The sequence below is a fragment of the Zingiber officinale genome, chromosome 5A (genome assembly GCF_018446385.1).
Source record: "Zingiber officinale cultivar Zhangliang chromosome 5A, Zo_v1.1, whole genome shotgun sequence".
Taxonomy (NCBI): domain Eukaryota; kingdom Viridiplantae; phylum Streptophyta; class Magnoliopsida; order Zingiberales; family Zingiberaceae; genus Zingiber; species Zingiber officinale.
This window is the reverse complement of record NC_055994.1, coordinates 73,123,036-73,134,118: the sequence shown is the minus strand read 5'-3', so window position 1 is coordinate 73,134,118 and position 11,083 is coordinate 73,123,036. Positions and strand designations below refer to the sequence as shown.

The window sequence follows — 11,083 nt, the reverse complement described above, 5'->3', positions numbered from 1 at the left end:
CGCCGCTGCCATTTGCCATCGATGATCGACGCAAGAAACTCTTGAAACAGAGACTCCTCGATCGAAGAAGACCTGGAGTCCGCCGCTTCCGTCGTGCTCCAGCAAGCTCCGGCGAATGAAGATGATCGCAGAAGGAGAAGCTCTGCTCCCGCCCCCTCCGATTCGTCCGCGAGAGAGAACAGAGAAAGAGGGGAAGAAGAAAGGATTGGGAAATCGCAGGGAAGAAGTTCGGGTCGGCGATGGGGGTTGGGGGAAGAAAAATAAAGGAAACGAATTTATATATTAATATTTCCTCACTTAAATGGGTATCTCAAACAGGCTTTATCCGAACCCGTAAATTCGTCCCCACAAAATCCGTCGTACGAGCTCTGAAAAATTCCCAGAAAATTCCTAAAATTTCGGAAAAATTTTATAAGGATATTTCCCAAATAACATTATTATTTAAATTTTCTGATATCTTACAATAACAACCAATGCTTTTTGCCTCTCATTGCCAACTCCCCTTACCTCAAGACGTTGAAGCTTAATTGCTGCTTCGGAGATTGGGACGCTCTCCTGGAAGCCATGGATGGCCAAGTGCCTAGCAGGCTCGGTCCTTCGACTCAGGAGGCCCAGGGCAAAAAAATAAAATGAGGTTCAAAATAAATTTTTAATAATATACAATTCATCTATAACGATTTCTTCTAGTATTTCTATTTGTAAAATCATCTATAATATTATCAGTTTCAATATTTTTCAAAATATCTTTTTCAATACATAAAATTATCAATCCATTTAATTTTTATTGTGACATTGATGATCTCATATATGTTTTCAATAATTTTAATTTTAAAAAACTCCTTTCAGCTGATGCTACCATAACAGGCATAGTCAACAAGATTCTATAAGTAATTGCAACATTTGGATAACAATTTATACTTTAAACAAATTCAAAAATATCAATTGTAGATATTACTACATTTGGTAAAGTTATTTGTAATATTTTTTAATTCGGTAAATAAATCATTTAACTTAACATCTGATGAGTTGTTATGAGTTAGAGTAGATTTTAGATTGACACAATATTTTCGTAAGTCATCATCATCCAAAGTTCTTAACATTTTTGAATCAAATAAAAAACCAAATATATTTTCAAAAGTTTTCATTTGCTTAAATCTACATTTTAAAGAAGCAATCGTCATACCCACAACAACAACAAAATAATCAATTCTAAAGGACTCTAATAGTGAAACTTCATCGTCCTCTCTTTCATTAAATTATTTTTTCCTAAAAATATGATGCTTTCTTGTAAATATTGGTTCTATATTAATATATGATGCATAGTCAAACTTGCAACAAAACCATCATGCCTATATTTTTCAAAAAATAAGATTATACCTTCCAATTGTTTCATGGCAACCCTAAATCCCTAATTTTTCATTTGTTTACCACTTTGCAAATTGCAACCTAAAAGGATAAAAGGAAAAGACAATATCAAAAGGTTCTGAAATATGAATTTGGGTCCAACTACCCAAGACCCCAACTATATGGCTATAATACATAATACTTTAAAAAAAAATTTGGGCCCTCCTAAATTCTGGGCTCAGGGCCATCGCCCAGTGTGGCCCTCCTCCAGGGCCGGCCCTGGTGCCCGGGCTAACCGAGTGTTGTGCAAAGAGAGGGCAATACCTCTCAACCTTTCTTAACCGCGGAAGAAGAGGAAGAGAGAAAAGAGATCGCGCGGAACAACAAGACAAAGACGCACAAAAGAGAGCAAACACCAGGAAGGAGAAGAAGAAGAGAAAGAAAAAGAGTTACCGTGGTTCGGCGACTTGCCTACTCCACAAAACGGCCGAAGCTTTATTAGAATTCTCTTCTACACAAGAGAATCACATCTAATGATTATTGTGTTGTCTGATCTACAATGGGTTTACAATGATCCCTATAAATACTGCTAAACCCCCAGACCCGGTAAAATCGTAACAGAATTTGTTATGAAAAACATAACAAAATTCTGTTATATAAAATCTTAACAGAATTTTATTACGAAAAATCTTATGATTTTTCTTCCATGATATCCCTTCATCCAAATATGAGCCACTCGTTAACAATCTCCACCTTGGCGAATATTCACCCTTCGAAGAATACGAATATCTGGACAAAACTCCACTCGGATCTCTGGGTCAGGGCTTCCTTCCTCTAGCATCTAGAGATATGGATCAAGTTCAAGCAATGCTTAAACTTCTCTGTGGTCACCGGCTTTGTCAATATGTCTGCAACATTATCTGCAGTGTGAACCTTCTCAAGTTGAATTTCCCCAGAAGCAATCAACTCTCTGATCTTGTGAAACCTCACATCAATGTGTTTGGTTCTCGCATGATACACCTAATTATTCGCCAAATAGATAGCACTCTGACTATCGCATAACAACTTGACTCCACCTTGCTGAACACCCAGTTCTCTAACCAACCCCATAAGCCATAAAGCTTCCTTCATTGCTTCAATTGCTGCCATGTACTCGGATTCCGTAGTAGACAATGCAACAATAGATTGTATCATAGATTTCCAACAAATAGGTCCTCCTGCCACGGTGAATACGTATCCTGAGTAGACCTCTGTTATCTAAATCTCTGCATAGTCTGCATCTACGTACCCAACAACTAAAGGATCTTCCGGTTGTCTCTTGAACATGATGCCATAATTAGTTGTATTTCTCAAGTATCTGAAAATCCATTTCACTGCATCCCAATGTGGTCGACCAGGATTTGAGAGAAACTTGCTTACCATACTAACTGCTTGCGCCAAATCTGGTCTCGTGCAAACCATGGCATACATCAGACAACCAACTGCACTGGCATAAGGAACCTTTGACATCTCTTGGATCTCGTCATCCGTCTTTGGACACTGTGTACTGGATAACTTGAAGTGATGCGCCAGGGGTGTGCTCACCGACTTTGCATTCTTCATGTTGAACCTATCCAACACCTTCTCCACATAGCTACGTTGAGACAACCATAATCTCCCTGCAACTCTATTCCTGTGAATCTCTATCCCAAGAATCTTCTTGGCCTCTCCCAAATCTTTCATGTCAAATTCCTTGCTCAGTAGCCTCTTCAATTTGTCAACCTCTCTCATCTTCTTCGCAACAATGAGTATGTCATCTACGTATAGTAGTAAGAAAATCAGTGATTCATCTTCAAGGCCCTTCACATATATGCAGCAGTCATACTCACATCTCCTATATCCGTTTTGAATCATGTATGAATCAAAACGTTTGTACCATTGCCTAGGAGATTGTTTCAGTCCATAGAGCGATTTCTTCAACTTACAAACCAACTGCTCTTGTCTGGACTGACTAAATCCCTCAGGTTGTGACATAAAAATCTGCTCCTCCAAAATTTCCATGAAGAAATGCCGTCTTCACATCCATTTGCTCCAAATACAAATCGTGATGTGCCACCAAAGCCAATACCGCTCTAATTGACGTATGTCTTACCACTGGAGAGAAAATTTCTTCATAGTCAATCCCCTTTCTTTGTGAATACCCCTTTGCTACCAACCGAGCCTTAAACTTCACTTCTTCTCCCTCTGACATTGCTTCTTTCTTCTTGAATATCCACTTGCACCCTATAGCTTTCTCTCCTTCAGGAAGTTCCACTAGATCCCACGTTTGATTCTTATGCAATGACTCCATCTCCTCTGCCATAGCACCCGTCCACCTGTCCTTTTCAGAGCTATGTATTGCCTCCTGAAAAGATGTAGGGTCTCCGCTACTAGTGGTAAGTGCATAAGATACCAAGTCTTCGAATCCGTATCTAGTGGGTGGTTTTACGACTCGTCTCGTTCTACCACTAGCTATAGTGCGATGCTCCATGTGCTCTGAGCTAGAATCATCGAAGTCATGAGTCTCTAGCTCCACCTGCACAATATCTTTCTCTTTGTTGCTTTGTGGTGTTTCCTTTCCTTCTTCCTGAGTACGTTGTAACATAGCTTTCTCGTCAAACACCACATCTCTGCTGATCACCACCTTGTTTGCCTTAGGATCCCAAAGCTTGAAGCCTTTAACTCCTTTCTGATAGCCCAGAAAAATGCATTGCTTTGACTTTGCATCCAACTTTGATCTTTCCTCACTAGATATGTGCATATAGGCTGGACATCCAAAAACTCGAAGATGAGAGTATTCTACTTGATTCCCTGTCCATACTTCCTCTGATACTTTGCCTTCTAGTGCTGCCTTGGTGATCTATTAATGAGATAACATGCCATGTTAACTGCTTCCGCCCAGAAATTCTTTGCAAGCCCTGCATTCAGCCTGAGACATCTTGCCTTCTCAATGATTGTCCTGTTCAACCTTTCCGCTACCCCATTCTGCTGAGGTGTCCTGCGAACCGAGAAGTGCCTCATTATCCCATGCTGCTCACAGAATTCCTGAAACTTAAAATCTGTGTACTCCGTCCCTGTATCGACCTAAGGCATTTGATCTTCCTTCCAGTCCGTTCTCTACTTCAGTTTTCCACAATTTAAACTTTGCAAAAGTTTCGACTTGTGACGCATAAAGTATACCCATACCTTTCGTGAGAAATCATCAGTAAAACTCACAAAATACAAGTGCCCTCCACGTGATGCTACACTGGCCGGTCCCCAGAGATCCGTATGTACGTAGTCCAGAATCCCCTCCGTCTTGTTTGTTGCCGTCTTAAATTGCACTTTGCTCTGTTTCCCAAGAACACAGAATTTGCAGAATTCAAGCTTGCACGTTTTGACACCCTTCAACAAATCTCTCTTGTGAAGTTCTAGCATCCCACGTTCACCCATATGCCCTAGCCGCATATGCCACAAGACAGTACTATCTGATTCAGACTCCACCGAGGCGACTCCACCTACAACTGTAGTCCCTATCAACTTGTAGATGTTTCCTGCTACCTTTTGTCCTTTCATTACCGTCAGAGCTCCCTTTCTGACTTTCATCACCCCGCTTACTGATTTGTAATTACAACCAATACCATCCAGTGTGCCTAGTGAGATCAAGTTCTTCCTTAGCTCTGGTATATATCTAACATCACATAAAGTTCTGATCACACCATCAAACATCTTGATTCTGACATTCCCTATGCCGATAACCTTGCATGATGCATCGTTTCTCATCAACACTGAACCAGAATCCACTGCCCTATAGCTGTCAAACCAATCCTTGTTTGGAGTCATGTGATATGAACATGCAGAGTCTAAAATCCATGCATCCGTCAGCTGCTCCGAACTTGACATAACTGATAGCATATCTCCATCACCGCTTTCTGAATTTTCTTCTTCAACTATGTTTGCAGACTTTGCCGAACTACTTTTGTTCTCTGCAACATATTTCTTTATCTCTGGACAATTTCTCTTGATATGACCTTTACCTCCACATTTGTAGCACGTGATCACCTTCTTCCTTCTCGACTTAGAACAAGTCTTGTTGTTGTTGTCATATCCATGTCGAGATTTGCTCCTACCACGCTCTTGGTTGCTATTTACCACAAGTCCTTCTCCTTGAGAAATTTCATCGCTTGTTTTCTTCCTTTGGTGAAAACCTAGCAACGCACTTGTGATCTCCTCCAATTTGAGAGTTTCCTTACCCCACATCAAAGTAGTAACCAAATTCTCGTACGTAGGAGATGAAGGTAGAGAATTCAACAACATCAGCGCCTTGTCTTCGTCTTCGATCTTCACATCAATCCGCTTCAAATCACTTACAATCTGGTTGAATACGTTGATGTGCTGGCTCAGATCGGTTCCTTCTGTCATCTTCAGCTCGAATAATTTCTGCTTGAGATACAGCTTGTTTGTCAATGATTTTGACATGTACCGGCTTTCCAGCTTTTGCCAAACTGTCACCGGTGACTCCTCGTCCATGACATGGTACATCACGTCATCCGTAAGACAAAGCCTGATTGTTGCTACTGCCTTTGCCTGAAGTTCTTCCCAATCTGATTTCTCCATGCTTTCCGGTTTTCTTTCTCCTAGCGCCTTCACCATGCCTTGTTGCACCAACAAGTCCTTGACCCTCTCCTGCCATAATCCAAAGTTTCGGTTCAGTCAAACTTCACCATATCAAACTTGATGAGTCGTCCCGACATGTTGAAGAAATCCACAAAACATCGACTCGATACCAATTGTTGTGCAAAGAGAGCAATACCTCTCAACCTTTCTTAACCGGGAAGAAGAGGAAGAGAGAAAAGAGATCGCGCGGAACAACAAGACAAAGACGCACAAAAGAGAGCAAACACCAGGAAGGAGAAGAAGAAGAGAAAGAAAAAGAGTTACCGTGGTTCGGCGACTTGCCTACTCCACAAAACGGCCGAAGCTTTATTAGAATTCTCTTCTACACAAGAGAATCACATCTAATGATTCTTGTGTTGTCTGATCTACAATGGGTTTACAATGATCCCTATAAATACTGCTAAACCCCCAGACCCGGTAAAATCGTAACAGAATTTGTTATGAAAAATATAACAAAATTCTGTTATATAAAATCTTAACAGAATTTTATTACGAAAAATCTTAACAGATTTTTCTTCCATGATATCCCTTCATCCAAATATGAGCCACTCGTCAACACCGAGCTACACCTCGAACGACTTCAGGTGAGCGACTATGGCCTCATCCCCCTATCCACCTACGTCGACCTCGAGTTCCTCCACCTCGTCAAGATGCCAGAGTGCATGGCATCGGGCTTGTCGCTGTGGCTGAAAGCTGCCCCCGCCTCCGCAAACTCCATGTCGACGGATGGAAGGCAGACCACATCAATGGTGAGGGCCTAGCCACTGTGGCCCAACGGTGCACCGGTCTCCAAGAGCCTGTTCTCGTCGATGTCAATACTTCAATCCGGAGCTTGGAGCTCCCTGCGACCAACTGCGTCTCCTGGAACGTCTCGCTCTCTGCGACAGTGAAACTATTGGGGACGCTGAGATCTCCTGCATCGCGACCAAGTGTTCGCCGCTGAAGAAGCTGTGCATCAAAGAGTGCCCTATTTCCGACCAGGGCATGGAATACTTTGCCACCGGGTGCTCCAAGTTGGTCAAGGTCAAGCTGAAGTGATGCGCCGGGGTGACTCCGGAGTGCGCGGAGCGGCTGATGGAGAGCAGGTGCGACCATCTGTCAGTGAACTTAGAGGCCATCGACCGGGAGCCGGATGACAAGCAGGGGAGCCTCATCGTTGTCGAAACAGTTGTAGTCCAAGAGAACAACAACGGTGATGGGATCCCTACATGATGTAAAAGTAGGCGCGCGGTGACGAGGATGGAATTTTGGAGTCATTAGAATTAGGGTGATTGAGTTGGTTTGATTATTGGAGTAAAAAACTTTCTAGCATAATGATGATATAATCTCATTAACAATTCCTTAATCTTATTCCTCTTGTTAGCTACTATGGAAGAGTCATAAATATTGTCAAAACAGAATTTAACATATTTCATTTTATAATGAGGATCCAAAACCACTGCAATATACAATAGAAAATTGGTTCTCTTAAATTCTCCTCAATATTTATTAAATTTTTGTGTCATTCCTTTCGCCATGTTACTAATCATAATGTCTTCATTTCTACACATTTGACTTAACATCATTTGAATAGTCATGAGTTTATGAAAAAAAAATTGGAAGTCACTTTTAAAGAACTCGAGAACAACATAGTAACTTTATAGAAAATATTTAAAAACCTCATCAATGTTCGAGCATTTTGCCAATCAATTTTCTCTGGGTCCTATGTTCCTTTTCCTCTTTCTTTTCCCAACTGTATCATCAGGGAACATAGAATTGTCTTGGATTTCTTCCATAAAAAAGTCAAGATATTTTGAGCTTCTTTCTTCTTCTAATCTTTCAAAAACTTTTTCAAACCTTTCTTCTGATTCTAGCATCAAATATGTTGAGTTCCATCTAGTTAGAACATCCAAACACACCATCTTCTGTGTAAAAATTTTCAATCTCTCAGCAATCTTTTTGAAACTCAACAATCTAGCAGGAGAAGATCTAACATAATGAATGGCATTTCGAATTTTCATAATAGATTCATTATGGTCCTTCAATCCTTCTCTAACAATTAAATTCAAAATGTGAGCATTGCATCTCACATGAATGAACTCATTGTTCAGAACATTTGACTCCCAATCTTTTATCAACTTTTTTAGGTGAGTAATGGCAATATCATTTGAACTGACATTATCGATTGTCAAGCATAAAATGTTTTCAATGCCCCAATCTAACAAACAATTTCCTACTATATTCCCTATTGCCATACCGGAGTGATTATTAACTTGACAAAAGTTCAAAATTCTTTTATGCAAATTCCATTCACCATCTATCTAGTGTCCGGTTAAAACCATATAATTAATATTTTGTATAGATGTCCAAGTGTCTGTCGTGAAGCAAAGACGTTGAGACTTTAATACATTTCTTAGTTTTTCTTTTTCTTCCACTTATATCCTCATGCAATCTCTAGCAACTGAATGTCAAGAAGGAATGACAAACTTTGGCTTCATTGCTTGACAAAACCTTTTAAACTCTTCTCCTTGTACTATTCTAAAGGAAAACTCATTCGTCATAATCATTGATGCTAACTCTCATCTGCATATTTCAAGATTATATGCAAATGCTTTTAATGTTTGTGAAGCATCATCACCCTTTATTGCATCAAAAGAAAGGACTTTATGATTTTTATCCATAGTATTAGTCTTAAAAGGGGATGTTTTACATTGAACTTTTAAATGCATCCACATGTTGCTAGTTCCATCTTTTTTAGAAGCACATGCGTAATCCTTCCCACAGTAATTATATGTAGCCCTCAGACCTTTTGAACTAGTGGCTTCTAACTTTTTGAAATGATCCCACACAAGAGAGTTTTTACCCTTTTTCCCCTTTTCATTATCATTGACAGACATGGGTTTTACTTCAACATGTGTTTGACTTTGAGGCTCAATAACATATTCACTTTGAGTTTATACAATTTTAGATGATGACTCACCACCAACAAACTCAATTATTATCAAAGGTTGTGAAGTATTTTGACTATCCATTTCCAATATAATCCTAAGTTCCTAAAACAAATATAACTATAAACAAATTAATAACAACTAACAAAAATAATGCAATGAAGATAAATATGTTCCAATGAAGATTAATATGTTCTCGAAGCATCAAACTATTGTTCATTTATTTTTTAAATAATGCAGTGCCCCAAATGAAGGACAAAAGGAATATCACACAAAAGGCTACTCATAATCTCAATGACATAGAAGAGGTTCTGCTTTACATAAGTCTTTTCCAAGTGTGATGATAACAACAACAAAAAAGGACCATTCAAGCCATGTATATGGACTAGTTAGTGATAAGAAACTATATGTCATTAATTCAAATACATCTATTTTGTTAAAGAAAACAACTACTACAACAAAGTACTTACTTGCCTTAAATTCAAGATTTTGATCTTACTGAAATTCCAAAGCCAACTACACATAGACAAAACCAACCTAGAAAGTAAACAATTAAACATGATTCAATGTTAGTCTCTAAGAATAAAGAATCATCAACAAAAGTTTAATTAGTGAACTAAGTCTGCTAGAAGTGCTTACCTAGGGGTTTCGACCAGAAAGAAGACGCATAACAGAGGTGTCGACTTCATTCCTTTTGTAGGCGTCGACTTCATTCAATTATTTCTTGTGTTCTTCAATCTTCATAGTAACAGAGGGCATGCGTCGAGCACTCGAGTACGCCCCAAGTCCCAAGTCCCAATTGACCAGTCCCACGACGAGGCTTGCTGCTTGGTTGATTCAGAAGTTTGACACTTCAGCTTTAGTTCATCCTTCGTCCGCGTGGTTTTGCTTCAGAGGTCCTCATTTAGGGTGTTCGTGTTTTACAGCAGGGTATGTGTTTTACAGCAGGGTGTTTTACAACGGTTTGGTTCAGTTATCCGCAATTTTTTTTGAAACAGTAAACTGCTTCCGAACCGGACTTGGTTGGGTTCATTATTTTTCAAGTTGATTTTTATTCTATTTGATCGATTTTTTGTTCGATTTGGGTCGGTATAAATGAGTTGGTTGGTTTGCCAAATTAAATGCTCACCCCTAATCAGAATACATATTCTCTCAAGTGGTGGCTGATAAAAATAATAGGAAATAGAAAATGATAAATTTTGGATAATCGTATTGGTGAAGTCAAAATTTATTTATACAAATTATTTAACTAATAATAAAAACATTAAATATGACATATAATAATAATAATAATAATAATAATAATAATAAAATTTGAAAATATTATCTTTGTTGTTGATCTTTGATTACAATATTAAATATTATAAATTTCGATTGATTAAATTAATTCGAGATTATTTTTTGTAACTACTTTCTTTGTTATTATTACCCTCGACAAACTCAATGGAAGTGCCTAAACGTTGAGTTTAATTGCTAACTTGGTAAAATGTTGTCTAAATAATGGCTTGTTAAATATATCAACAATTTGATCTTCTGTAGAGACATAAGAAATTGAAAGTTGTCTGAACAGTCAGTTTTTGACCCCAAAATATACTGAATGTGAAGCCAATTAGATAGACGATGAAACCACGCATGAGGTGCTTGTCGAATACCATATATAGATTTCTGAATTAAACAAATATGTGTTGAAAGTTGCTAGTGGATGAAACCTAGTGGTTGCTTCATAAATATAGTTTCTTCAAGTTGACTGTGAAGTATTAGAAACATCTAATTGTGGTATCGACCAATTGGAGCTAATAGCTATAGATAGTAACAATATGATGGTTATAATTTTGATGACTGGACTGAATGTATCATTGAAGTCAATATCTCGTTGTTGACTAAAACCTTTTGTAATAAGGTGAGCTTTGTAACGTTCAATGGATCTATCTATGTTACACTTGATTCAGTAAACTCGTTTAGAGCCCACAATATTCATAGATAGAGTACGAGAAACTAAGGTCCATATTTCATTAGGGAGAAGAGCATCAAATTATGTAGCCATTGTAGCATGCCAATTTGGGTCTTTGATTGCTTGTGTAAAGCTAGTTGATTCAACAAAACTTGAAGAAGTAATTAGATCCCATGGAAGAGGATAT

At 38.7% G+C, this 11,083-nt stretch overlaps 1 pseudogene; it reads left to right on the top strand.

Annotated features, from left to right (window-relative positions):
- Positions 1–115: 115 nt before the first annotated feature.
- LOC121979636 lies at positions 116–7,230 on the top strand (annotated as a pseudogene).
- The last annotated feature ends 3,853 nt before the right edge of the window (positions 7,231–11,083 follow it).